Genomic DNA, 25,013 nt, shown 5'->3' with positions numbered 1-25,013 from the left:
TTCTCACAAAAATAAAATAAAAACTCAACTGAGTCCTGTTCTACACTTAAAAATTAAAGCGTTTTTCTGACCAGGCATGACAGCTAATGGACAGTATTAAATAAGATTCATAAAAAAAATACAACCTAACAAAATGCTAGTTAAAAACAACGTCCCTTACTCACCCACCCTCTCACCTGCATTGACTCAGAGAAGACTTTAAACATCCCATCCAGCGTTCCAAACCTGATTATAACTTATTTCTTTACCAAAAAAATCATTTGTTTTTGCTTTTGAAGAGAGCTTAAACTTTTAAAAAAATAATTTGTGATTTAAAAAATTTCATAAGCACAGAAGAATAGAACAGTGGATGGATGGATGGATGGTGGATGGATGGAGATAGACACTCAAGATATCATTATGTACAAAATGAGATCATACTGGTACTTTTAAACAAAACTAATACATGTTGTTTTGTTTAACTCTAACTAAGAAACAGAAATTGAAGGAATTATTAACTTCAAAAAACATTTCTTTATTGAGAGAAATATTTCTTAAAATATCCCTTCTAATGTTACGAAGAGATTATGAAGTACCTTAACAGGTTGTAGGCATATTTTTACCCTAAAAATTTTAGGCAGTATTGATTTATTCCCTGCCATGTAAGCACTCTTTTTATTCCTCCCACTACTTCTCCCTTATTTTAATTTTTATTGTTATATCACTTACATTATTTTGTTATTGTTATTTAGCTATATTATTATTTGTACATGATCAAGTTTTGTATTATTTCTGTACCCATAACTCATAGCTATTGTCAAATATGTGGTTTTTTTTATTATACATATATTTTTAACCACAGCTTCTCTTTCCTTGAATTCTTTATTTTGATTTATTGTTTAATTGGCTGGATTTCATTGTAAACATTTTTTTCTTCTGAATAATTCATTGGTACTGTTTCATTGAATTCTTTAATATGTTGCCTTTATATTTGAATAAGCATACTATTCTTGGGTCACACTTTATTTCTAAAGAACTATGTGTTTATTTCTCCACACTTTCTGGCATTGAATATTATTGTGAAGAAGTCTGTCAGCATGATTATTTCCCATTGTAGGTGATTTACATTTTCTGACTGAATGTTTTAAAAGTTGTTTTTTAAAATCCTTGATGTTATGTTTTTGCATTGTGAGTTTTACATTCAATTTTTCTAGAACCCAGCATGTGCTTTTCAGATGTAGTTCTACCTGGCTTAATATTATTAGCTGTAAGACCTTATCAAGTTGTTTAATCTCCTTATACCTCAGTTTATTTACCTGTGAAATGTAAATAATTATATCTACCTCATAGAATCATTGAGATAACTGGATATAACATATGTAAAGTGTGTAGAACAGTGTCTGACACATAACAAGCCGTATTTTAAAGGTTGCTATTTTTTTAGGGAAATTTTCTTGTGTTAGGTCTTTCCATACTTTTTCCTGTTTTATCTGATGAATTTGCATTATTATTATTATTATTATTATTATTATTATTTTATCCTCCATGTCTATTGGCTTCTCTGTGATATGCTTGCTCTCCCTGACATGCCTTGTCTTTTCAGTATGGGTAACTTTGATTATTTGAATCCTTTATTCTGTAAGCATAGTTTATTTTTAGCTGTGTATATTCTGTTCTTTTGTATTTTTATTTATCTGTGTGTGTTTTTAATGCTATTGTTTTGGTATCCATTGTTTCCTTAGATCTGCTATTTCTTTTTCCATCTCTTATGAACCCATGTTTTTAATTAATTTTAATTTAAATGCACAGATGAAGGATTTTTCTTCTCGTTCTTGTGCTATATTTTCTTGGCTGGCTATCTGTGTGTCTTTTGCATGCTGTGTGTGTGTGTGCATGTATGTGTGTGTCTCATATATACTTGCATTGGTGCCATTCCATTTCTTTTTTTAAATTGAGATATAATTGACATATAACATTATATTAGTTTTATATACTTATTTTATACTGTATATTATTTCTTTTTATCTTGCACATATATATCCACATTATATTTTCTATCTATTTATTCTTATAGTGTTAGTGATGTCTTGACTATCATCTCACAGTATCATTTGTTTTTCCTTAGGGTCCTACCCTTTAAGAGCCATGCAGATTTTTCTATAGCCTGAGAACAAAGAGGCAGGGAGGACTCCCTGGAGGCAGACTTTGTTAGATAAGCTTAAGCCAGTGGTTCTCAACCTGTGGGTCGTGACCCCTTTGGCGGTCAAATGACCCTTTCACAGGGGTCGCCTAAGACCATCCTGCATATCAGATATTTACATTACGGTTTATAATAGTAGCAACATTACAGTTATGAAGTAGCAACGAAAATAATTTTATGGTTGGGTCACAACATGAGGAACTGTATTTAAAGGGCCAGAAGGTTGAGAACCCTGGCTTAGGCTCTGCTCCCCCATCGTTTTGTTAGTTGTCCTGTACCAGAGTTCACACCATCTGGTTTGGGGAGTGGATCCCCTGTGGATGGCTAGGTACCCTCTCTCTGTCCACTCACGACCTAGCTCTGGAGCTCCCCTTTGCCAGAGGCAGCCTCCTGTCTACTTCCTCTGCTGCTCTCAGACAGCTGTTTGCAGCTGCTTCCACTGCTTCCCAGTGAAGAAGAAAAACACTAGGATAGCCTCAGTTTGCTTCTCTCCAGGTTTGGAATTTTAAGTGAGAATTCTCATGACTGGCTGGACTGATCACTGGAACGTTTGAGAAGTCAGGATGCAGTTGGGAGACTCGCCATTTTGTGGTCCAACTCCACTCCCAATTTGATGTATTTTTTTTTTTAGCCAGGACTTTCTGAGCCTTTACTTATAGTATTGGCTTTGCCCCTGTCCTTGTAGATACTAGAGAGCTATGTTGTTATTTCATTAAGTACTGGGGAAGGGATTGCTGTGAGGCTCTTCCTCTAGCCCCGGGTCTTTCTCTGGGCTTCACTTCTGTCTGTCTTGTTTCAGTCTCTCAGGAATATTGGGGTGGGCAAAAGTAGGTTTACAGTTGTTCGTATGGACAATAATACAAGAATAAACTCTGTATTTATTGTACTCACAACTATAAACCCACTTTTGGTAACCCCTGTATTGAGGAGCTGATAGCACATTTTAAAAACTTTGATGGAATTATATTTAGTCACAAAATTAATACACGTTCATTGTAACCAATTCAATATAAAAGCATGTATAAATACAAAGTTCATGGTTGCCTTCCAGCTAGGGCCCCATTTCCATTTTTGTGAGGTAACATCTTGGGTGGGAGTTAATGTCTTTAAAAACACAAGAACCCTTTAGAACAATGGTTCTCAACCTTCTTAATGCCGCGACCCTTTAATACAGTTCCTCATGTTGTGGTGACCTCAACCATAAAATTATTTTCGTTGCTACTTCATAACTGTAATGTTGCTACTGTTATGAGTCGTAATGTAAATATTTGATATGCAGGATGTATTTTCATTGTTACAAATTGAACATAATGAAAGCATAGTGATTAATCACAAAAACAATATGTCATTATATATGTGTTTTCCGATGGTCTTAGGCGACCCCTGTGAAAGGGTCGTTCGACCCCCAAAGGGGTCGCGACCCACAGGTTGAGAACCGCTGCTTTAGAATCAAGGTATAGCATGAATCCATTGCACCAATAATGTGTACACACAAATCTGGTCCTTTTGCACAACTGGTTAATTTGGTCGGATGTTCCCAGGGTGGTCTTGGGAGATAATAACATGAGGAAGATAGTAAGCTCCCTGAGAGCAGGGGTTTAGGTTCTCCCCATCCTCCCCACCCCAACACACACTACTGTATCCTCAGTGCCTGCAGCAGTGCCTGGCACATAATAGTACTTTGTACATTTTTGTTTAATAAATAAACAAATGAATGAATAACAGGCCTCCGGTGTTTTTGTTTTGAAAAGCATTCACACCATTGTCATTGGCAGCTCAGGTTTAGCAGTAACAGACTCTTGCTAATGACTAGGCCTTCAGAAAGGTAAAGTGTTGGTCCTCTGAAGATGAGAGGAACGTATGCACATTTTTTTTAGCTCATCAATATTTCTTTTTTTTTTTTTAAATTGCAATATGATTGACTTACAATATATTAGTTTCAGGTGTACAACATGATTTGATAGATGTATATATTGTGAAATGATTACCACAGTAACCTTCATCATTACACATAGTTACACTTTTTGAGTGTGATGAGAACTTTTAAGATCTACTCTCCTAACAACTTCCAATACACTATTTTTTTTTAATATATTTTATTGACTTTTACAGAGAGGAAGGGAGAGGGATAGAGAGTCAGAAACATTGATAAGAGAGAAACATTGATCAGCTGCCTCCTGCACACCCCCCACTGGGGATGTGCCCACAACCAAGGTACATGCCCTTGACCGGAATCGAACCTGGGACCCTTCAGTCCACAGGCCGACGCTCTATCCGCTGAGCCAAACCGGTTATGGCCCAATACACTATTATTAACTATAGCCACCATCCTGTACATCCCCAGGACTTGTTTTATAACTGGAAGTTTGTACTTTTAACCAACTTCACCCATTTTGCCCACTCACCTCTATTTCTGAGGTGGGTGTTTGTGTGTTTTAGATGCCACGAATAAGTGAGATCATACAGTATATCTTTCTCTTTCTGACTTCTTTCACTTAGCATAATGCTCTCAAGGTCCATCCATGTTGTTGCAATGACAGGATTTATTTCTTGTTTATGGCCAAATAATATTCCAATGTATATGTATACCACATCTTCTTTATCCAGTCATCTAGCAATGGGTACTGAGGTTGCTCCCATTATCTTGGCTATTGTAAATAATGCTGCAATGAACATAGGAGTGCAGGGTTTTTTTATATTAGCGTTTTCATTTCCTTCAGATAAATACCCAGAAGTGGAATTGCTGAGTCATACGGCAGTTCTACTTTTTGAGGATCCTCCATACTGTTTTCCATAGTGGTTGTACCAATTTACAATTCCACCAACAGTGCACAAGAATTTTTTTTTCCCTCCACATTCTTGAAAACACTTGTTATTTGTGTGTGTGTGTGTGTGTCTTTTTCATAATAGCCATTCTAACAGGTGTGAGGTGATAGCTCACTGTGGCTTTGATTTGCATTCCCCTGATGATTAGTGATGTTGAGCACCTTTTTATGTACCTGTTGGCCATCCGTATGTCTTCTTTGGAAAAATGTCAAATTCTCTGCCCATTTTTTAATTGTTTGGGTATTTTTGCTATTGAGTTGCATGACATATGCATTTTTAAAAAGTAAAAATAACATTTTCTTAATTTAAAAAACAATGGTATTTCATTGGGAAAAAAATAGAAAGTACACTTAATCAAAAATAAGAAAAAAATAATCTTATCACTCAGAGATAGCACCATAGTGTGTGCATCTGCGTATAGTTTGTTTGTTTTCCAAAAATATGCTCAAATATGCATTTTTTCACTTAGCATATTGAGAGGAGTTTTTCATGTAATATCTATTCACTACAACATAATTTTAAGTGGCTGAGTAGAACTATAATACATGCATGCCTCACGATACATTAGACCAGTCCCTTATTGTTGGAAAATTTTCAACTTAAAAAATGTGTTTTGGCTATGGTAGCTAATGCAGCAATGAAAATATTTGTAGCTCAGACTTTGTGAAGATCCCGAGTAATTTCTGAGACTAAATTATTGCCATATTGCTTTTCAGAGAAGCTGTTCCACATAGTGAAGCACTTTGGGAGGCCTGGCATTCAAAGCAGTTGAAATGAGAGTTAAAACAAGGGGGTGAGACTCTCACTGGTCTGCTTCAGTTACCTGAGAAAGTGCCTCTACTGAGGAACACCTCATTTCCAAATGAAGCCGGGCCTGTAAGGTCATTCTGCTAGTTCTCAAAGAGCTGGTTTTTGTGTTTTATTTCATTTCTTTGTCTACCCCCACCCCCCCTAACTCAGTGTGTAAGAGTTTTGAGAGTAGTGGATTGGAGTTAAAAACTTGAATTTCTGCTCTGTCTCCCTATGCTGTGTGATCGTGGGAAAACCTGGTGACTCCTCTGTGTCTCACTTTTCCTCATAAGTAAAATAAAAATAGTAATATTTCCCCTTACTGCCTCATGGGGCCCTCTGAGGTTTAGAATATCAGAATAGTAGAGATAATGTATGTACTGCACCTTTTTAGAACAGTGAAATCCTTTACACATGTTAAACCATGATGATATAATTCAGTATATATCTAATTTCTTACCCCGGTACCCCTGATCAGTGAAGACAGCCCCCAACTTGTCAAGGAGGCGTGGATTCTAATCCTAGATCTGCCACTAACCAGCCCTGACAGTTTAAGCAAGTCACTTTCTCTCTCTGGAACTATTTCCCTATTTGTAAAATGAGAGGGTTGTACTATATGACTTCCATCATCAAGATTTTGATATGGTCCTTATTAGCAACTCTTAGATAGACTCAGGACAGGGATTATCTGGAAAGTTTAAATCCATTACCTATATTTGCACATTTTTTTAAATTAAATTTTTATTGTTCAGATTATTACAGTTGTTCCTCTCCCCCCCCCCATAGCTCCCCTCCATCCAGTCCCTGCCCCCTTGTCCTTACCTCCCCCCCCCCACTGTCCTCATCCATAGGTGTACGATTTTTGTCCAGTCTCTTCCCACACCCCCCACACTCCTTTCCCTACCAAGAATAGTCAGTCCACTCCCTGTCTATGCCCCTGATTCTATTATAATCACCAGTTTATTCTGTTCATCAGATTATTTATTCACTTGATTTTTAGATTCACTTGTTGATAGATGTGTATTTGTTGTTCATAATTTGTATCTGTACCTTTTTCTTATTCTTCCTCTTCTTAAAGGATACCTTTCAGCATTTCATATAATCCTGGTTTGGTGGTGATGAACTCCTTTAGCTTTTCCTTATCTGTGAAGCTCTTTATCTGACCTTCAGTTCTGAATGATAGCTTTGCTGGGTAAAGTAATCTAGGTTCTAGGTTCTTGGTATTCATCACTTTGAATATTTCTTGCCACTCCCTTCTGGCCTACATAGTTTCTGTTGAGAAATCAGCTGACAGTCGTATGGGTACTCCCTTGTAGGTAACTGACTGTTTTTCTCTTGCTGCTTTTAAGATTCTCTTTTTGTCTTTTGCTCTTGGCATTTTAATTATGATGTGTCTTGGTGTGGTCCTCTTTGGATTCCTTTTGTTTGGGGTTCTCTGCACTTCCTGTACTTGTAAGTCTATTTCTTTCACCAGGTAGGGGAAGTTTTCTGTCATTATTTCTTCAAATAGGTTTTAAATATCCTGCTCTCTCTCTTCTTCTGGCACCCCCATAATTCGGATGTTGGTACGCTTGAAGTTGTCCCAGAGGCTCCTTACACTATCTTCATATTTTTGGACTCTTTTTTCTTTTTGTTTTTCTAGTTGGGTGTTTTTTGTTTCTTCGTATTTCAAATCTTCGACTTGATTCTTGCGATCTTCTAGTCTACTGTTGGAACTCTGTATAATATTCTTTATTTCAGTCAGGGCATGCTTAGTTTCTAGTTGGTCCTTTTTCATAACCTCGAGGGTCTCACTAGATTTCTTGAGGGTCTCACTAAGTTTATCGGCGGTTTCTAGAGAATTCTTGAAAAACCTTAAAAGTGTGGTTTTGAACTCTATATCCAGTAGTTTGCTTTCCTCCATTTCTGTCATTTGTGACCTGTTTCTTTGTCTCCACATTTTTTATGCTTCCTGTGTTGATAGAGTGGCTTTCTGTGCTATGTGTCCTATAGGGCCCAGTGGCTCAGCCTTTCCAATTACCTGAGGTAGACACTCTTGGTGCACCCCTTTGTGGGCTTTGTGCACAGTCTTGTTGTAGTTAAGCCTTCATTGTTGTAGGTATCACTGGGAGGAATTGACCTCCAGGCCAATTGGCTGTGAGAATCAACCTTGTCTGCAGTGGGAGAACTTCTGTGCTGGAGATGCCCTTCTGGGGCAAGACTTGCTTCAGTGGGGCTTTGGTGCTCACTGAGTCTGCCCTCTGAGTGTGTCCCTTATGGATCTGAGGAGTTGTAATCTGGATGGTCCCAATCTGACCACTGGGTACACTGGCTCTTGGATCTCTAAGGAGGTGCTAATTTAGCCTCTGCCTGAGGCTATCCAGCAGGAGCCCAGCTGTGAAGCAATGCAAGCTGCTGTGGGGCCTTGGGCCTTCTCTTGGAAGTTCTGAGTTTCTCTGACCCAGCTGCAGTTTGTTAGGTAATTTTCAGATTGCAAAGGGCCAGGCCCTTTATATGCCAAATCCTCTGCGCACAGCTTGGGTGGGGCGGGGTCTCTGGGGATCAACAGGGCGGAGCAAGCAGCTATGGCTGCTCCTCAGTCCTACCCTAAGAGGCCTCACTTCTCAGTGTCCCAGTAATCACTGCAAGTACCTCTGAGAGAAAGCCGCCCTCGAGTTCGACCGATGCTAGACAGTCCAGTTTCTCCTGTATGAGTCTGGGTCCCCAGAGACTCGCCTGGAACTGGAGTTCAGAGCAGTCAGGAGCTTGAGACTCCCTCCTGATTGAAAAAGAGAACCATGTCCTCAGCTGCCAACCCTTTCCATGTGCGCCGCGTCCTCAGTGCCTCCGTACCTCTGCACTTTACTTCTGCACCTCCTCTGAGTCTCAGTGTGCTTTTCTCTTTCCTTCTAGTTGTAGAATTTCCACTCATCTAGCCTTCTTGTGGTTCTGGATGATGTCCGTTTTGTCTTTTAGTTGTATTTTTTTAAATACAACTTGATTGATTTCTTACAGAGAGGAAAGGAGAGGGATAGAGAGTTAGAAACATTAATGAGAGAGAAACATCCATCAGCTGCCTCCTGCACACCCCCTACTGGGGATGTGCCCACAACCAAGGTACATGCCCTTGACCGGAATCGAACCTGGGGCCCTTCAGTCCACAGGCAGACACTCTATCCACTGAGCCAAACCGGCCAGGGCTTTTAGTTGTATTTTTGAAGTGGTTATGCAAGGCAGCAATTTCCAGTGTTTACCTATGCTGCCATCTTGGTTTCTCTATATTTGCACATTTTTATTTGCTTCTTACTGAAAGGCTGGTAGCAAGGGATAGAAAGAGGGTCATATTTCCTGCCCAGCTGGTGTTGCTCAGTGGTTGAGCATCAACCTATGAACCAGGAGGTCATGGTTCAATTCTCAGTCAGGGCACATGCCCCCTTTGCAGGCTTGATCCCCAGTAGGAGGCGTGCAGGAGGCAGCCAATCAATGATTCTCATCATTGATGTTTCTATGTCTCTCTTTCTTCCTTCCTCTCTGAAATCAATATAAACATATAAAAACTTTTTTAAAATGTGGTTTTCCTCTTTCCCTTTCTCAATGTATTTTTCTCTTTTAGCTACTTTTAGCTACTTGGATTGCTCCCTTATTATTTGGGTAGGTTGATTCAGATATAAAGGGATTAAAAGAAATAATTTGGTAAGGGGGAGAGATCAACCAAAGGACTTATATGCATGCATATAGGCCTAACCAATAAACACAGAAAACAGGGGGGTGAGGGCATGAGTGGGGGGGGGGGGGCTGGGGAGGGGTAATGTGGGGATAAGGATGCATATGTAATACATTAATCAATAAAGAAATTTAAAAAAATAATAAAAAAAATAATTTGGCACCACAGAGAACCAGCTAAAACCGAGTTCCTGCTACATGATGAGATCTCTAAACTCATGTACATCGATGCATCTACTCCTGCATCCGACATAATGCCTGGCACATTATTGGTGGTTAATGATTATTGTTATTAAAGGCAAGTGGTAAGCAGACAGGGGTCCACATAGTATAAGTTCATCAATTATTTGTTTCAGGCAACTTGCTCAGTAGGAGTCTTAGGAAGTATTAGAAGGTACAGGGTACTTAGGAGGGAAGCCTAATGGAGTCAGAGACGTGGGTTGAAATTCTGACACTTACTAGCTGAGTGGCCTGTACCTCAGTTTCCTCATATGTGAAATGGAGATGACAATGCTTAACTCATTGTCATGGTTACATATATATGACTAGTATATGGTAGGGGCTTATCACAGAGGAATTCCTCTCCAGGAAACAAGACATTACAAGATGCTTTTGGTGGGCCATGAGCAGCAGGGCAGATCTTTGGGAAATTTTGTTCTTGGGCATCTTTAAATTGCTGCTACCAAAAGTGGTGTTTTCCCTCATTGCTAAGTCTATCAGTGGAACGTGTACATGGACCTGTGTGGATACACTGATGTGTGCACCGACTCTTAATTGCTCACTGATAAATGATACCTGAGAATATATAAGGTCTTCTAGAAGAACATGGTGTTTTTCCTCCTGTGGGCATCATTTTTGCACGTTGGAGAGTGCCACTTGGCAGACAATGAGCACATTTTCTTGGAAATTCATTAGGGAAGTCCAGTGTTCCAAGGGTTTGAAATTTGGTCCTTCCTAAAACCCAGTATATTTGATTTTCTGTTATCTATGTGCCTATTTGATCTATAATATGTCAGCCAATGATATTTAGCCTGTCTTCTTCCTGACACAAAATACCTCTAGAAAAGCCTTTGATATCTTTGATTGACTTGCTTAAGGAATGCAAATTATTTTAATATCATTTTTTTTTAAAAGAGAGCAACAGCAACAAACAGTGCCAGAAAAGTAAATCTACTTTATATGTAGATGGGATCCCAAATATTTCATGTTATCCTGTGCTTTTGAATTAGTCCTCCCATAGGGATAATTTCATTACCCCACAGGCAAATTTTATCCATCCTTCCAGGCCAACTCAAATGGCACTCCTTTAATGAGGCCCTCCCTTCCCCCAGCTCCACATTGGAGGATGAGTTCTTGCTTAGGGCCAGTTTTGTGGCAGCTCAGCAACATTCATTTGTTCAAACATGTGACTAAAATACTAGAATTACGAATTTACTGTGAAAAATGTATGGTTAACAGAATTGCCAATAGTTTTATTTTGTTTTGTGTTAATCCTCTGGGACTGCAGACTCCCACATTGGTGATGGAGCCTCACTGATTCTGGTCCAGCAAGGAAACAGTTCTCTCCAGTGATCAAAACAACTCTAAGGCCCTGAGTGGTTTAGCTCAGTGGATAGAGCATCAGCCTGCGGACTCAAGGGTCCCAGGTTCGATTCTGGTCAAGGGCATGTACCTTGGTTGTGGGCACGTGCCCAGGGGGGAGTGTGCAGGAGGCAGCTGATCCATGTTTCTCTCTCATCGATGTTTCTAACTCTCTATCTCTCTCCCTTCCTCTCTGTAAAAAATCAATAAAATATATTTTTTAAAAAAAACAGCTCTAAGGTTTCTGATTTGGGGTAATTATAAAAACAGTAATTCATATTTTCAGTTCCTCCCATTTACCAACTAACTACCCATTACAAATTATTTCCAACTCAGTCAACAACCTTGTAAATTTTTAGCATTTTAGGGATGAGAGATCGAAAGGAGCTGGGTTATTTTCTCAAGGTCCCCCATTATATACTGACTCTAAGTTAATTGTATGGCATAACTTAGTCCTGCTTGGACTCATAGTAGGTTCTTAATAAAAAGTTACTTTTATTAAAATCATTATTATTATATTTTAAAGTGATGAGTATAGTCTTCTAGGGAACTCCAAATCCCATGTTCCTTCCACTATGTCAAGGTACCTTTATCTTTTCTTTGACGCCTTTCTGGTTCAAAATAATGACAGGAAAAGAGAGCCACTTTTTTGGTATCAACTTATATAGTTCATAGGAAAGTACCTTGAAATCTGGATGTATTCATGAAATTTTAGGTATTAAAATTGTAACTATTATTCTAATAATTATTAGAATGTTGTAATATTGTAACAATAACAATTATTATTGGTCTGTCTTCATCGTTATATTATAAATCCTACTGCATAGGAATCTTGTCTTATTTTTTGCATCCACATAGCAAGTGCTTAGGTGATAGTTAATAAATATGTTGTGCTTAGTACAATTTCATTTACTTGCTTTAAGAGGTAGACTGAGAAAAGTCTGGGTTTGATTTTGGTTAACGAGAGGCAGGCTAGTTCAGTGGCAACTCAAGTACTATATATATAGTCTGATAAAATGGAGCTTGTCCGTTCATTCAAAAAGGTACATTGAGCATCTAATATATGCCAGACACTGCTCCAGACAAAGGGAAGCAGCTGTGAACAAAAGAGATAAAGTCTAGCGAAGGAAGTAGATAATGTATAAATAGGAAAATTACTGATTGCATTGGGGAATGAAGAAAAGGAAAATGGCTAAAGTGAAAGAGAGTTAAGCAGGGCAAAGTATGAGTCTACTTTAGATAGGGTGGTCGAGACCATTCTCTTTGAAACCTGGGTGAAGAGCCACATTTTTGGCCTTATTAGCTTCAGTGGAGTATTTGGGTTTAATTCCAAGAGCAATGAGCAAGCCATTGAGGGTTTTAAGCAGAAGAATAATATGCTCTGATATAGTCTTAAAAATATCCCTTTGGCTATGTAAGTAGGGTTAGGTAGATGGTGAAAAAGGTGAAGGGATTAAGAAAAAAAACCTCAGACACTGACAACAATATGGTGATTGCCAGAGATAAAGGGCTGTCGGAGGAGGTGGGAGAGGGTAAAGGGTGGGTAAATGGTGATGGAAGGAGACTTGACTTAGGATAAGGAACATGTAATACAATATACAGATGATGTATTATAGAATTGTACACCTGAAACCTATACATAATTTTATTAACCGACGTCACCCCAATAAATGTAATAAAAAAGAAAAATAAATAAAATAGCTATTAAAAAGTGGCATCGAAGGGAGAGTAAAGTTGGAGGCAGTGTTGTATTTTGCATTGAATCAATATGTACTCTTTCTGCAACCACATTAGGATTTACACCATAGTCTCATTAGGGCTCATCCTACATGATATTCAAAAGATGATGCTTGTCATTCTTCAAATAAATTTTGTAGCACTACGTATATTCATATCAAGGTGGTGCATCAAAAAGAAATAGCATTTGGTAACAAAGTTGAGTCAACAAGTTTGTGGTTTAGGCCATCTTTTAATTACTCCTCAAATTCTTAAATTTTGAAGCTTCACAGTTTGCTTTCATGGTTCATAAATCAATGATTTAGAATTCATTGACCTTAATCTCAATAAACCTGACCAAGAAATAAAGTACAGATTGGTGCTGACAGAATAGTCATGGGGATGTAAAATATCGGGAATATAGTTAATAATTTTGTAATAACTATGTATGGTGTCAGGTACTAGACTTATTGGGGTGGTCACTTCATAAGTCATATAAATGTCTAACTACGGTGTTGTACACATGAAACTAATATAATAGTGCATATCAACTATAATTGAATGGTTAAAAAATCATTAAAAAATATATCTGACTGATGGTGGAGGACAGATTGAAGAAAAGCAAAAATGTAAACAGGGAGACCAATTAAAAGGCAATAACAAATGAGAGATGACAGTGGGCAATGGTGGGAAGCATATATATATATATATATATATATATATATATATATTTGATATATTTTTGAGATGCAGCTCAAGGAGTCTAGGGTTTCTGTGCCCTCAGCAACCTGGGAATGATGGAGCATTACTCTTGCTGCCCAAATTTTGTCTAGGGCTAGAATCCTAAGAACAAGTATCTGCCTATTCAGGACCAAAATTGGAATCATAGATCAAAAATTATTAACTTTCCCATTTTACAGATGAAATGATAGAGGCAAAGATGAGGTGAAGTGACTGACCAAAGTCACAGAGTTTCTTTTTTTTAAAATATATTTCTTTATTGATTTCAGAGAGGAAGGGAGAAGGAAAGAGAGAGAGAAACATCAATGATGAGAGAGAATCATTGATCGGCTGCCTACTGCACACCCTCCACTGGGGATCGAGCCTGCAACCCAGGCATGTGCCCTCGGCTGGAATCGAACCTGGGACCCTTCAGTCTGCAGGCCGACGCTCTATCCACCGAGCCAAGCTGGCCAGGGCATCACAGAGTTTCTTATGGAAATCCAGCAATAGGGTGTTTCTAGCCTAGGGTTCTCACTGCGAAAACAATTCTTTAATAGTAATGTCCTTTGCCCTGGCTTTGGCCTAAATCTGGAAACGTCAGGCTCACAATATTTGAGGGATTCCCTGGCAGTTGTCCACATGGTTATGTGGTTTGGTGACCGACGACATGGTGAATAATATGACTGGGTCTGGACCTTGTTTCTAGTACTGATGTCATCCATAAATAAAAAGTTTGCTTCTTTTTTTCCCCTTAAACTTTGTGGCTTTTGATTCTTTTATTTTTTTTCTTTATTGCCCTGACTAGGACATTCAGTACAATGTTGAGAAATGGTAAAAACAGACATTCTTGCCTGGCCCTAAAACTTAGCACAGTGTGGGAGATTAGTTGTAAGTTACCCATAAATGCTATTAATCAGGTTAAGGAAGTCCCTTCATTCCTAGTTTACTAAAACTGGTTGTTGTTTTTTTATTCTTATGATCATTGCATTTTGTTAAGTTCTTTTTCTGCATATATTGAAATGATCATGCTGTTTTCCTTTATTTTGTAAATGTAAGGAATTACATTGATTTTCAAATATAAGACCAAAATTACATTCCAGGAATAAGCTGTATTTGGTCCTAATACATTTTTTATTTATTGTTGATTTTAGTTTGCTAATATTTTGTTAAATGGTTTTGTCTATGTTCAAGAGAGTTATTATAATTTTCTTTTCTTATAATGTCCTTGGCTATTATCAGGGTTATGCTAGCTTCATAAAGTTAATTGGGAAATAGTCCCTCTTCCTCTGTTTTCTGAAAGAATTTATATAAGATTGGTATTATTACATTTTTAAAATAATGGATAGAATTCACCAGTGAAACGATCTCAGCCTGGAGTTTTCTTTGGGGAAGAGTTTTCTTTTTTTTTTTTTTTTAAATATATTTTATTGATTTTTTACGGAGAGGAAAGGAGAGAGAGAGTTAGAAACATCGATGAGAGAAACACCCATCAGCTGCCTCCTGCACACTCCCCACTGGGGATGTGCCCGCAACCAAGGTACATGCCCTTGACCGGAATTGAACCCGGGACACTTCAGTCCTCAGGCCGACGCTCTATCCACCGAGCCAAACCGGTCTCGGCGAGTTTTTAATTCTTCCCACATAGGTAGAGATTATAGGGTTATTTGGATTTTCAATTTCTTCTTCTAACTATCTAGGACACAAATTCTATTTCAACTAAAATTTCAAATTCATTGCATAAAGTTGTTCATAATAATCTTTTATTATCCTTTTTTTAAAAAAAAAATATATTTTATTGATTTTTTACAGAGAGGAAGGGAGAGAGATAGAGAGTTAGAAACATCGATGAGAGAGAAACATCGATCAGCTGCCTCCTGCACATCTCCTACTGGGGATGTGCCCGCAGCCCAGGTACATGCCCTTGACCGGAATCGAACCTGGGACCTTTCAGTCCGCAGGCCAACACTCTATCCACTGAGCCAAACAGGTTTCGGCTTTTATTATCCTTTTAATGTCTGAAAGATCTGTAGTGATGCCCCTCTTTCGTTCTTTGTGTTGTTAATTTGTATTTTTCTTGATCATTCTACCCAAAGAATATATTCATTTTATTAATCTTTCTCAAAGAACCAATGATTTTCTTTTCTATTTTATTAATTAATATTATTTTTATTCCCATATATTTTGGCTTTAATTTCCTCTTCTTTTTCTAGCTTCTCAAATCATTTATTTTAAATTTTTTCTCTCTTCTAATATTCATAGGTAAAGCTCTAAACTTCCCTCTCAGCACTGCTTTAGCTTGTTGAGTTTAAGCCTTCATGTGATTTTTAAATGTGCCTTTTCATATGTGAATTTTTAAGAAACTGTAATTCATTTCAAACTGGACGCGTTTAGGGATATTTTCGGTCTCTTTTTGCTGATAATTTATAATTTAATTTTTTTGTGGTCAGATAACATACCGTATATGATTTTAACCCTTTGAGAATTATTGAAACTTGTCTGATGACCCCATATGTGCTCTTACTGAGCATTCCCTGAGCACTTGAAAAAAATGTATTCTGAAGTTCTTGGATCTAGTGTTCAATAGTGTTAACTAGATTCAATTGGTTTATACTATTGTTCAAGTCTTATCTCACTAATTTTCCATCTACTTGCTCTATCAATTATTGAGATAGAGTTCAAATCTAACAATAATTATGGATCTGTCTATTTCTCCCTTTAGTTCTGTTTGTGTTTTATGTATTTTGAGGCACTGTTATTAGATGCATACTCATTTAGGATCATTATTTCTTCTCAATGACTTAAACTTATTATGAAATATTCTTTTTTATCTCTGTTCATATTGTCAGATATTAATATCATCAAATTGTAATATCTCTTTAGCTTTGTGGTTAGTGTCTCTGCTTTAGTCTTTTCCCATTCTTTTTTCTTTTAATGAATCTTTTGTTTATTTTTAAAGTGCAACTCTTTAGCATATATTTAGGGCTTGCTTTCATTCCAGTATGACAATAACTGCCTTTTTATTGGCGTTTTTAATCAATTTACATTTAACATAATTGTTGAGTTTAAGTCTACCATCTTTCTACTTGTTTTCGATATGTCCCTCAGTCTTTGTTCCTATTTTCTGCCTTCTTTTATAATAATTTAAAATTTATTAAAATATATATATATATATTAAAAAAAACTCCGCCGGAGCAGGTTTGGCTCAGTGAATAGAGCATCGGCCTGCGGACTAAAAGGCCCCGGGTTCGATTCCAGTCAAGGGCATGTACCTAGGTTGCGGGCACATCCCCAGTAGGAGATGTGCAGGAGGCGGCTGATCGATGTTTCTCTCTCATCGATGTTTCTCACTCTCTATTTCTCTCCCTTCCTCTCTGAAAAAAAATCAATAAAAAAAGATATAAAATTTATTTATTACTGTTTTATCTCCTCTGTGAGAACTACATCTCTTTGATTTTCATTTTTTTCTAGTTTGTCTAGGAATTATTTGCATTCTTAACTTACCATAGCCTCCCATGAATTATGATGCCATTTCATGTATATTCTAAGAATTTTACAATGTGACATTATTATGTATTTTATTTCTGCATATATTATAAACCATACTTTTACACAATTACTTTTAAGGAATTATGAAATTAGGAAACAAATATTCTTATATTTACCCACATACATATATGATGCTCTTTGTGCCTTTGTGTATGTAATTTTCCTTCAGCCTTGCCGGGGTCCAACCCCAGCAGGTCCAGGGGTTCCCAAAGGTGTAGACAGAGTCGGCGAAGAAGGAAGGACACGGAGACAGTGTTCAGTTGATCAGCAGCCTAGCCAGGATCTCCAGCCAGGATCTCCAGCCAAGTTCTGGTCTGGAACTCCAAAGAGGTTCTGCTTAGGATCTCCAGCCAAGTTCTGTGTCCATGTTCTCTTGCTAGGTTCTCCAGGTTCTCCAGCCAGGTTCTGTAGCCATGTTCCCTCGCTAGGTTCTCCAGCCAGGTTCTGTCCAGGTTCTCCAGCCAGGTTCAGTCACCAGGTTCTAGTCAGGTTCTTTTGCCAATTTCTGTAGTCAGGTTCAGTCCAGGATCTTTTGCCATGTTCTCTCCAGTGAAGTTCTTCTGTCTGTAGGTTCTGTGTAGGTTCTGTCTTCTAAGTTCTGTGTGTAGGCTCTGTGTTCTAAGTTCTGTCTCTCGCTGTCTTGTTACATCTAAGGGTCCCTGTTCGGGCGCCATATGCTGGGGTCCAACCCCAGCGGGTCCAGGGGTCCCCAAAGGTGTGGATGGAGTCGGCGAAGAAGGAATGACATGGAGACGGAGTTCAGTTGATCAGCAGCCTAGCCAGGATCTCTAGCCAGGATCTCCAGCGAAGTTCTGGTTCGGATCTCCAGCGAAGTTCTGGTTAGGATCTCCAGCCAGGTTCTGTGTCCATGTTCTCTTGCTAGGTTCTCCAGCCAGGTTCTGTCCAGGTTCTCCAGCCAGGTTCAGTCACCAGGTTCTAGTCAGGTTCTATTGCCAATTTCTGTAGTCAGGTTCAGTCCAGGATCTTTTGCCATGTTCTGTCTCTAGGTTCTGAGGCCAGTTTCTGTCCAGGATCTTTTGCCATGTTCTCTCCAGCGAAGTTCTTCTGTCTCTAGAGAACGTTCTGTGTAGGTTCTGTGCCTAGGTTCTGTCTCTCTTGGTTCCGTATTCTAAGTTCTGTGTCTTGCTGTCTTATTACATCTGTATTTATACCAGTTGATTCAATCCTATCAATCTCTATTACAAAGGTTAGGGCGTTTCTTATCTCCATTCCAGGGAGTAAAGATTATGTAGCTTAAGCATGATTGTTCGTAGTTAAAGTGATTAATTACCCACCTGGCACTAGTTAAGAGGTTTTATTCCCTCCCTAACTTCAGGGGAAAATCCCTACCTGGGGAAACAACCTTTCTCAGAGACCTTGGTTAAAACACATAGTGTCAAGAAGGTGAGCAAACATATTAAGAACAGTATGCCATATATGCCAGGTCCCTTGAAACAGCAAGTATGGACCGGCTCCCAGCACAGCCTGAAGGACTTCCTTTAACATTTCTTATAGTTCAGGTCTGCTAAATTAGCTCAGCTTTCGTTTATCTGAAAATAGTTTTTATTTTGCCTTTAGTTTTTTCAGAGATTTTCACTGGACATTGAATTCTTAATTGGTGAGTTTTTCTTTTATACATTTCAGCACTTTAAAAATATCATTCCATTGAATTATGATGTGCATTGTTTCTGATGAAAAATCAATATTTAAAATTTTGTTCCTCTGTATATAATTGTCTGGCTATTTTTTAGAGATTCCTATATTTATCACTGGTTTCAGCAACAAACTTTGCATTTATAATGTTCCTGTTGTTTTGTTTGTATCTGCTTCTTGAGGTTTGTTAACTTTCTGCTATCTCTGGGTTGATATTGTTCATCAAATGTGGGGAGAAAGTTGGTCACTGGCTCTTCAAATGCTTTTTCTGACTCAATTTCTCTTTCCTCTCCTTCTGGGACTCCAGTTATACCTGTATTAGACCATTTTTGTTGTATCTGGGATCTATTCATTTTTTTAGTCTTTTTTACTTCCCGTACTTGAAGTTCTTTGATTTCTTCTTTTGTAGTGTCCTATTTGCTATTAAAAAAATTTTTAATTTCAGATATAATAACTTTTACTTTTAGAATTTTTATTTGGTTCTTTTTATAGTTTCTGTTTTTATACTGAGATTCCTGATCTGTTCATCTACTATGTCTAGTTTGCTTTAAATTCTTGATATGTTTTAAAGTTTTTGTCTACTAATTCCAACATCTGAGCTATCTCTGGGTCCATTTCTTTTAAGTATATTTTCCCCTTGGTTAGAGATCACATTTTTGGGGGGGGTTTTTTGTTTGTTTGTTTGGGATTTTTTTTTTTACATAGCTATTAATTTTTTTCACTGTTTTTACTGGATATTGTGGATTTTACATTGTTGCAAAAGTGCTTTATTTGCCTTCCTTTGAAGAGTCTTCACTTTTCTGTCAACGTTTGCTCACAGACTAACTTGATCTTCTTGAGGCTTATGTTAAAAGTTTTTAGGTAAAGTATAAAGTAGCCCTTACTGTAGAGCTAGAAAAGCCCTACTCCTAAGACTTTGCCTTTCTGACATTTTAATTGAATGCCCAGTATGTACAGTGAGGTCTCTCGAATCTGTCTGATCAGTTATCCAATGTCTCCAAGCCTTATGCAATCTTTGGAATCTTTGTTCAGCTCACAATTCCTCAGTAATTATTCTCTGCCATGACTCACAGAGTCCTTCCTTCTGCATGTACAACTTAATGTTCAGTAAAATATTGAAAGAGACTTTTATGCATGTTTCTGGAGCTCTCTGTGTGTGGGGTGTGTGTATGTGTGTGGTGTGTGTGTGTGTGCATCCTCTTTCTCTCTGGTACCTGATACACAAAGCTGAACTTCAGTCTTTACCCCATCAGCTCAGTGAGATCATTGCCCTTTGCTTAAGCTACTCCTTTATGCATCACAGTCTCTAGAAGGTGTTTCTACAGAAAGCTGAAGGTGATTATTGGGCTGACATCATGTACTAATATTTTACTTTTCTCAAGGATCACATTCCTTCTCTGATTGTTGTCTAAAGTTTGAAAACTTCTGTTTCAGTTTTATATTTGTTTATAACAGGAGGACTAGTTTGGTACTAATTATGCCATCATGGCTGAAAATGTAGGTCTCTAGTACAATTGAGTGATTCACTCTCAGTTGTTCAAAAACCTCCATTTTAAAATGGCCATAGTATTACCTTTGAGAAATGGGATATCTCTGAAAAGGCTTGTGAACAAAATATATTTTTTATGGACAAAGAGCATGGCCAAGATGCTAGGTGGAATTCAAGGTGTTATTTGCAAGCTCTGGGTTAATGCTTTTTTGTATGTATGGTTGTATGCTTTTATGTATTTGTGTGTAAGAGTATGAGTGAGAGCAAATGAGTATTAGGAGAGGAAAAAGAGAAGCCATGCAAATATAAAAGTAGGAAGACACACTGAAAGGGTCAAAATCTTAGTTTTTTTTAAAAAATAATACTCAGCATGAAAGTAATTTAAAACTCAAAAAATTTAACTCTTTCTGCAATATTAGCTACATGTTTGAATGCCTACCGCGTGTCAGGCATTTTTCTGTGTTTCACATATTTTAACTATTTAATCTTCACAACAACCTTTTGTGATATGTGCCTGTTTTATCCCCATTTTACAGATTAGAAAACTGTGATATAAAGAGATGGTATAACTTGCCCATGGTTGCGATGTTCATAGGTAGGAGTTGGGATTTAATCCCAGGCAGTCTGCATCCAAACCGCTACATTTTTAACCTCTACACTTTCTTCATATCAGAGAAGGATTTGGTTAGTGTCTCCTCTAGTCTCTTCCTCACTCCTCTGTCCTCTAAAAAAATTCCCCTGTTAAGTTTCGGTGACCAATAAAAGCCTCACTGGGGTTTGGTGTTGGTCGAGGACGCTTGACCATCGAAAAGATGGGCATGCTGTTGTTCCACAGTTTTTTCACGCTGGACTCTTTTAGCATCTTCCATTTCATCAACTTCAATCGCCAATATAGCTTTTCAATATTCAAGTGACCTTCAAGTATGGACAAAACTTGATGCGTGACTCAGGGAGATTTTCAGTCCCTAATTTAGACAGTTTGAGAAACCAGGTGATGATTGGGATGACCCATCTCCCTTGAGATACAGGAAGTGGGGAGAGGGAAAATCACTTCCCTAAATTATCAGTAATTCACACCAGGAGACTTTCAGACTAGTTCTGCTTCTGACTTGGGGGATGGTGAGATTGGGAGGTGGGGTATGAATACTGATCTGGACTAGAGGCACTGGGTCTCTCTAGGATTTTATTTCCACTTCTCCACCTGAGAGTTGCTATCTCCTCGAGATGGGTTCTTCCAGTGATCTTGACGATTTCAGGAAGGAAGGAGCTAACAGATTGCAGGCTATTATTATGGCAACATCATTTCTCTTTGGCCACCAAACAGTTGTATCCTGAGTCATGAACCACTCCGCTCAGTGGCTGTGGAACCAAACTGCGTTTGAAATTCAGAGGAGAAAGTCCGTGTGTGCCAAAACCAAGCCCCTGAGTCACCCAGCACCCATCAGGAAGACAGCAATGAATAGGGTCGGAAGCAGTGCCAGGAACCATGCCTTGCAGCTGGCGTGGACCTTCAAGCGTCCATTCCACAGATATCTTTCTGGTATAAAAACCTCATGTCCTCACCGACAGGAGGCGCCATTGTCTATTCTCTCTGCTCTTTGCAAGGTTCCTGACTACTGAATCACCTCCTTTTTACATGAAGTGAACCGTGTACTAGGGAGATCATATTTTATTTGTAATGTCTAAAGAAATTATATTAGACATGACAGTTTATGAAACAAAACAGGTAGAGTTTGTATTTGGAAAGGTAACATCTTATTTACTAGGAAGACCTGAATTTGGACAGATTTACCTGGGCCCATTTTAAAGCCAGAAAACTAGTATCCCTTTGGGCTTGTCAACCAGAGTCCTGTAATTATTCTATATAATTGTTATTTTTCTTTTCTTTTTGGAAGGAGTCTCCTGCTGAAGAAAGAATCTAAAGAGATGCCTAAGTTCCAGGGAATTTTCCTCTAAGACTAATAACATCAAGATAGTTTTGATTTTACTTATTTATGGTCATTGTTTTTCTCTACATGAAAAAAATGTGTCATCTTCTGAGATCCCGGTTAGAATTTTTAATTTTCCTTATGCTGGTTGAAGAAGAATCTCAAACCTTGGTGCTGCTTTTTGTTTATTTCAAGAAGAATTTCAGCTGGTGCTTGACAACTTATGCCTCCTATAAAACCAAGAAATATTTTTTTACACGGTGTATATTCAAGATATCTTCCAACTGACAGACATTCCACCGAACAAAGAAGTTGGGCCATTTTTCACTATACATTTTTGGTTAAATATGTGAGAGCTATTGTTTTGAAAGTCAACCATAGTAATAATAGCCAATTCAAAAAACGTCCCACTGAAGAGTGAGTTACATTTTGTCTCTATGTCTACATTTATACTCCATCTCTCTCTCCATCTTTTAGTTCTCCCAGAAACAAAACAGAGTATTTCTCCTCTGGCAAACTAATGGCAAGGTTCCATGTAAGAAAATGCTGAACTTGAAATTATGAAACATCACCATCAGTTTCGGAGGATTACAGGATTAGAAGGTAGCCAGAAATTTAGGGCTCAAGAACCTAGAACATTAAGTTCAGAGATGGAATGTCATTGGCTCCAAGGTTAAAAACAGAGGACCACCATCTTATTGCCTGTGATTATGACATACTTGAACATCAGTTGGGCTCAAATACACATTGAAGACAGTCAGCCAAAGGGTAAATAAATTAAACTGAAGTGACTCAGAAAGCACCTAGGGAGCTGAGTTGTGAAGCAGTAACAAGGAACTTTGTTCTTGAGAATGACCCCACTTAGAACTCAAGGGAGAGAGCCTCATTAGAAAACTCAAAGAATCATAGTACCCAGTGAGTTTCATTTATAAGCTTTCTCAATAGAGATGGAAAAGAATATGTATGATGATATAAGGGGACTGGTATCTATATTTGGAAGTTCTGGACATTTACCGTATATTAAACCCAAGTATTTCCCTTTTTATTTTATATTTTTAAAATATTTGATTTTTTGAGAGAGGAAGGAAGGGGGAAAGAGAGAGCAACATCAATGTGAAAGCTGCCTTCTGCATGTCCCCTACGGGGGATCGATCTGCAACCCCAGCATGTGCCCTGACCAGGAATTGAACCAGCAACCTTTCGGTGCACAGGACAATGCCGCTCAACCAATCGAGCCGCACCATCCAGGGCTCACGTTTTCCCTCTTAAACCAGCAGAATAGCCAGATCATGTGTACTAGAATGTCTGTTTAAAAAGAGAGACAAAAATACATTGATGTAAAGACGTTGAGACTTTCCTCAGTCTCACTTATCATAAGCTTGCTTCTTGGAAGAGCTTCCTGCTGGGGCACTGAGCTACTACTGAAGCTCATTTTGTGGCATATTTTTTCTCACTGATACACTTTTATGAGTTATTCTTGTTGCATTTTGCTGTACCAGGACAAGGCCCAGGCATCCACTGACTTTCACGAAGGCATCTATGGAAGGGTTTTGAAGTCCACTGGTTAAGAGGAAAAAGCGCTTTTGTGTTTGATCAGTATGTAGGCAGAAGGTAGTCAGAAACAATGCTGAGTCACACTTTAAAAGAGCCGCGCTGCAAACAGAGGGAGAGGGCTTCATCGCTGGCTCTGAAGTCAGCTGACCTGGGTCCTGGTTTTTGTTACATCAAGGGCACACGTCTCAATGTCTCCAAGCTTCATTTACCTTCTATTTAAATACCAACATTTCTTGACTACTTACTATGTACCAACCACTACTATCAGCACTTTTAAAAAATTGTTTTTAGAGAAAAAGGAAGAGGGAGAGAGAGATAGAAACATCAACTATGAGAGAGAATCACTGATTGGATGCCTCCTGCATGCTCACACTGGGGATCGAGCCTGCAACCCTGGCATGTGCCCTGACCGAGAATCAAACTGTGACCCCTGGTTCATAGGTTGACTCTCAACCACTGAGCCACGCCAGCCAGGCTCAGCACTTTTATTCATTTAAACCTCACAACCATCATATTACATTCCCACTTTACAGATAGGTAAACTGGGGCTCAGAAAGGCAATGAAGCATGCTTAAGATTATATCTTGAAAATTAAGGAGACCAGGATTCAAATTCTCATCAGTTTCATTTCAGAGCCTGAGCTTTTAATCTCCCTGAAATGGGGGCAATAATAACATCATCACTGACATATATCAAAAGAGATAATGTCTGCCCTGACCAGTTTGGCTCAGTGGATAGAGCATTGGCCTGCGGACTGAAGGGTCCCAGGTTCGATTCCGGTCAAGGGCATGTACCTTGGTTGTGGGCACATCCCCAGTGGAGGGTATGCAGGAGGCAATGATTGATGTTTCTAACTCTCTATCCCTCTCCCTTCCTCTCTGTAAAATAATTCAATAAAATATATTTTTTTAAAAAGAGAGAGAGATAATGTCTGTAAAAGCACCAGAGTCATAGACACATGTAAGGAATTGTAATTGTTATAATGAGGTCATTTAAGAAAAGGGAAAATTAGTAGTTACATGACATGGTCATGGCAGAAGTATTCTCAAATGCTGACACACCAGAGCTTACTTGTTCTATGTGAATCAACTAGTATTTCCTGAATACATTATTTTCCTTGACAGCACCCAATCAAATTATTAAGTATGATATGTTACATAAATCAGGTATGATGGATAACCATTCCACTATAGATTCTTTCAGTTTTTAGAAGGCTGGGCAACCTAAAAGACAAAGAGAAGCAACTCTGATCCACTCGTTACCTTTGAGTCAAGCTGCACTGGTTTGCTTATTTGTTTAAGCTCTGAAGACATTTGCACAGAAATTC

At 38.3% G+C, this 25,013-nt stretch overlaps 1 long non-coding RNA gene across 1 annotated transcript in view; it reads left to right on the top strand.

The window, feature by feature from the left end:
* LOC118664012 overlaps positions 1-23,207 on the top strand; it is a 43,311-nt gene extending 20,104 nt beyond the window's left edge. The window contains exon 3 of the long non-coding RNA XR_004970249.1: positions 22,100-23,207. This is a non-coding gene — a long non-coding RNA (uncharacterized LOC118664012). The remainder of the gene's footprint in view (positions 1-22,099) is intronic.
* The last annotated feature ends 1,806 nt before the right edge of the window (positions 23,208-25,013 follow it).

Source organism: Myotis myotis, unplaced genomic scaffold (assembly GCF_014108235.1).
Source record: "Myotis myotis isolate mMyoMyo1 unplaced genomic scaffold, mMyoMyo1.p scaffold_m19_p_10, whole genome shotgun sequence".
NCBI lineage: Eukaryota > Metazoa > Chordata > Mammalia > Chiroptera > Vespertilionidae > Myotis > Myotis myotis.
The sequence above is the reverse complement of the archived record's forward strand: the minus strand, read 5'-3'. Positions and strand labels throughout refer to the sequence as shown.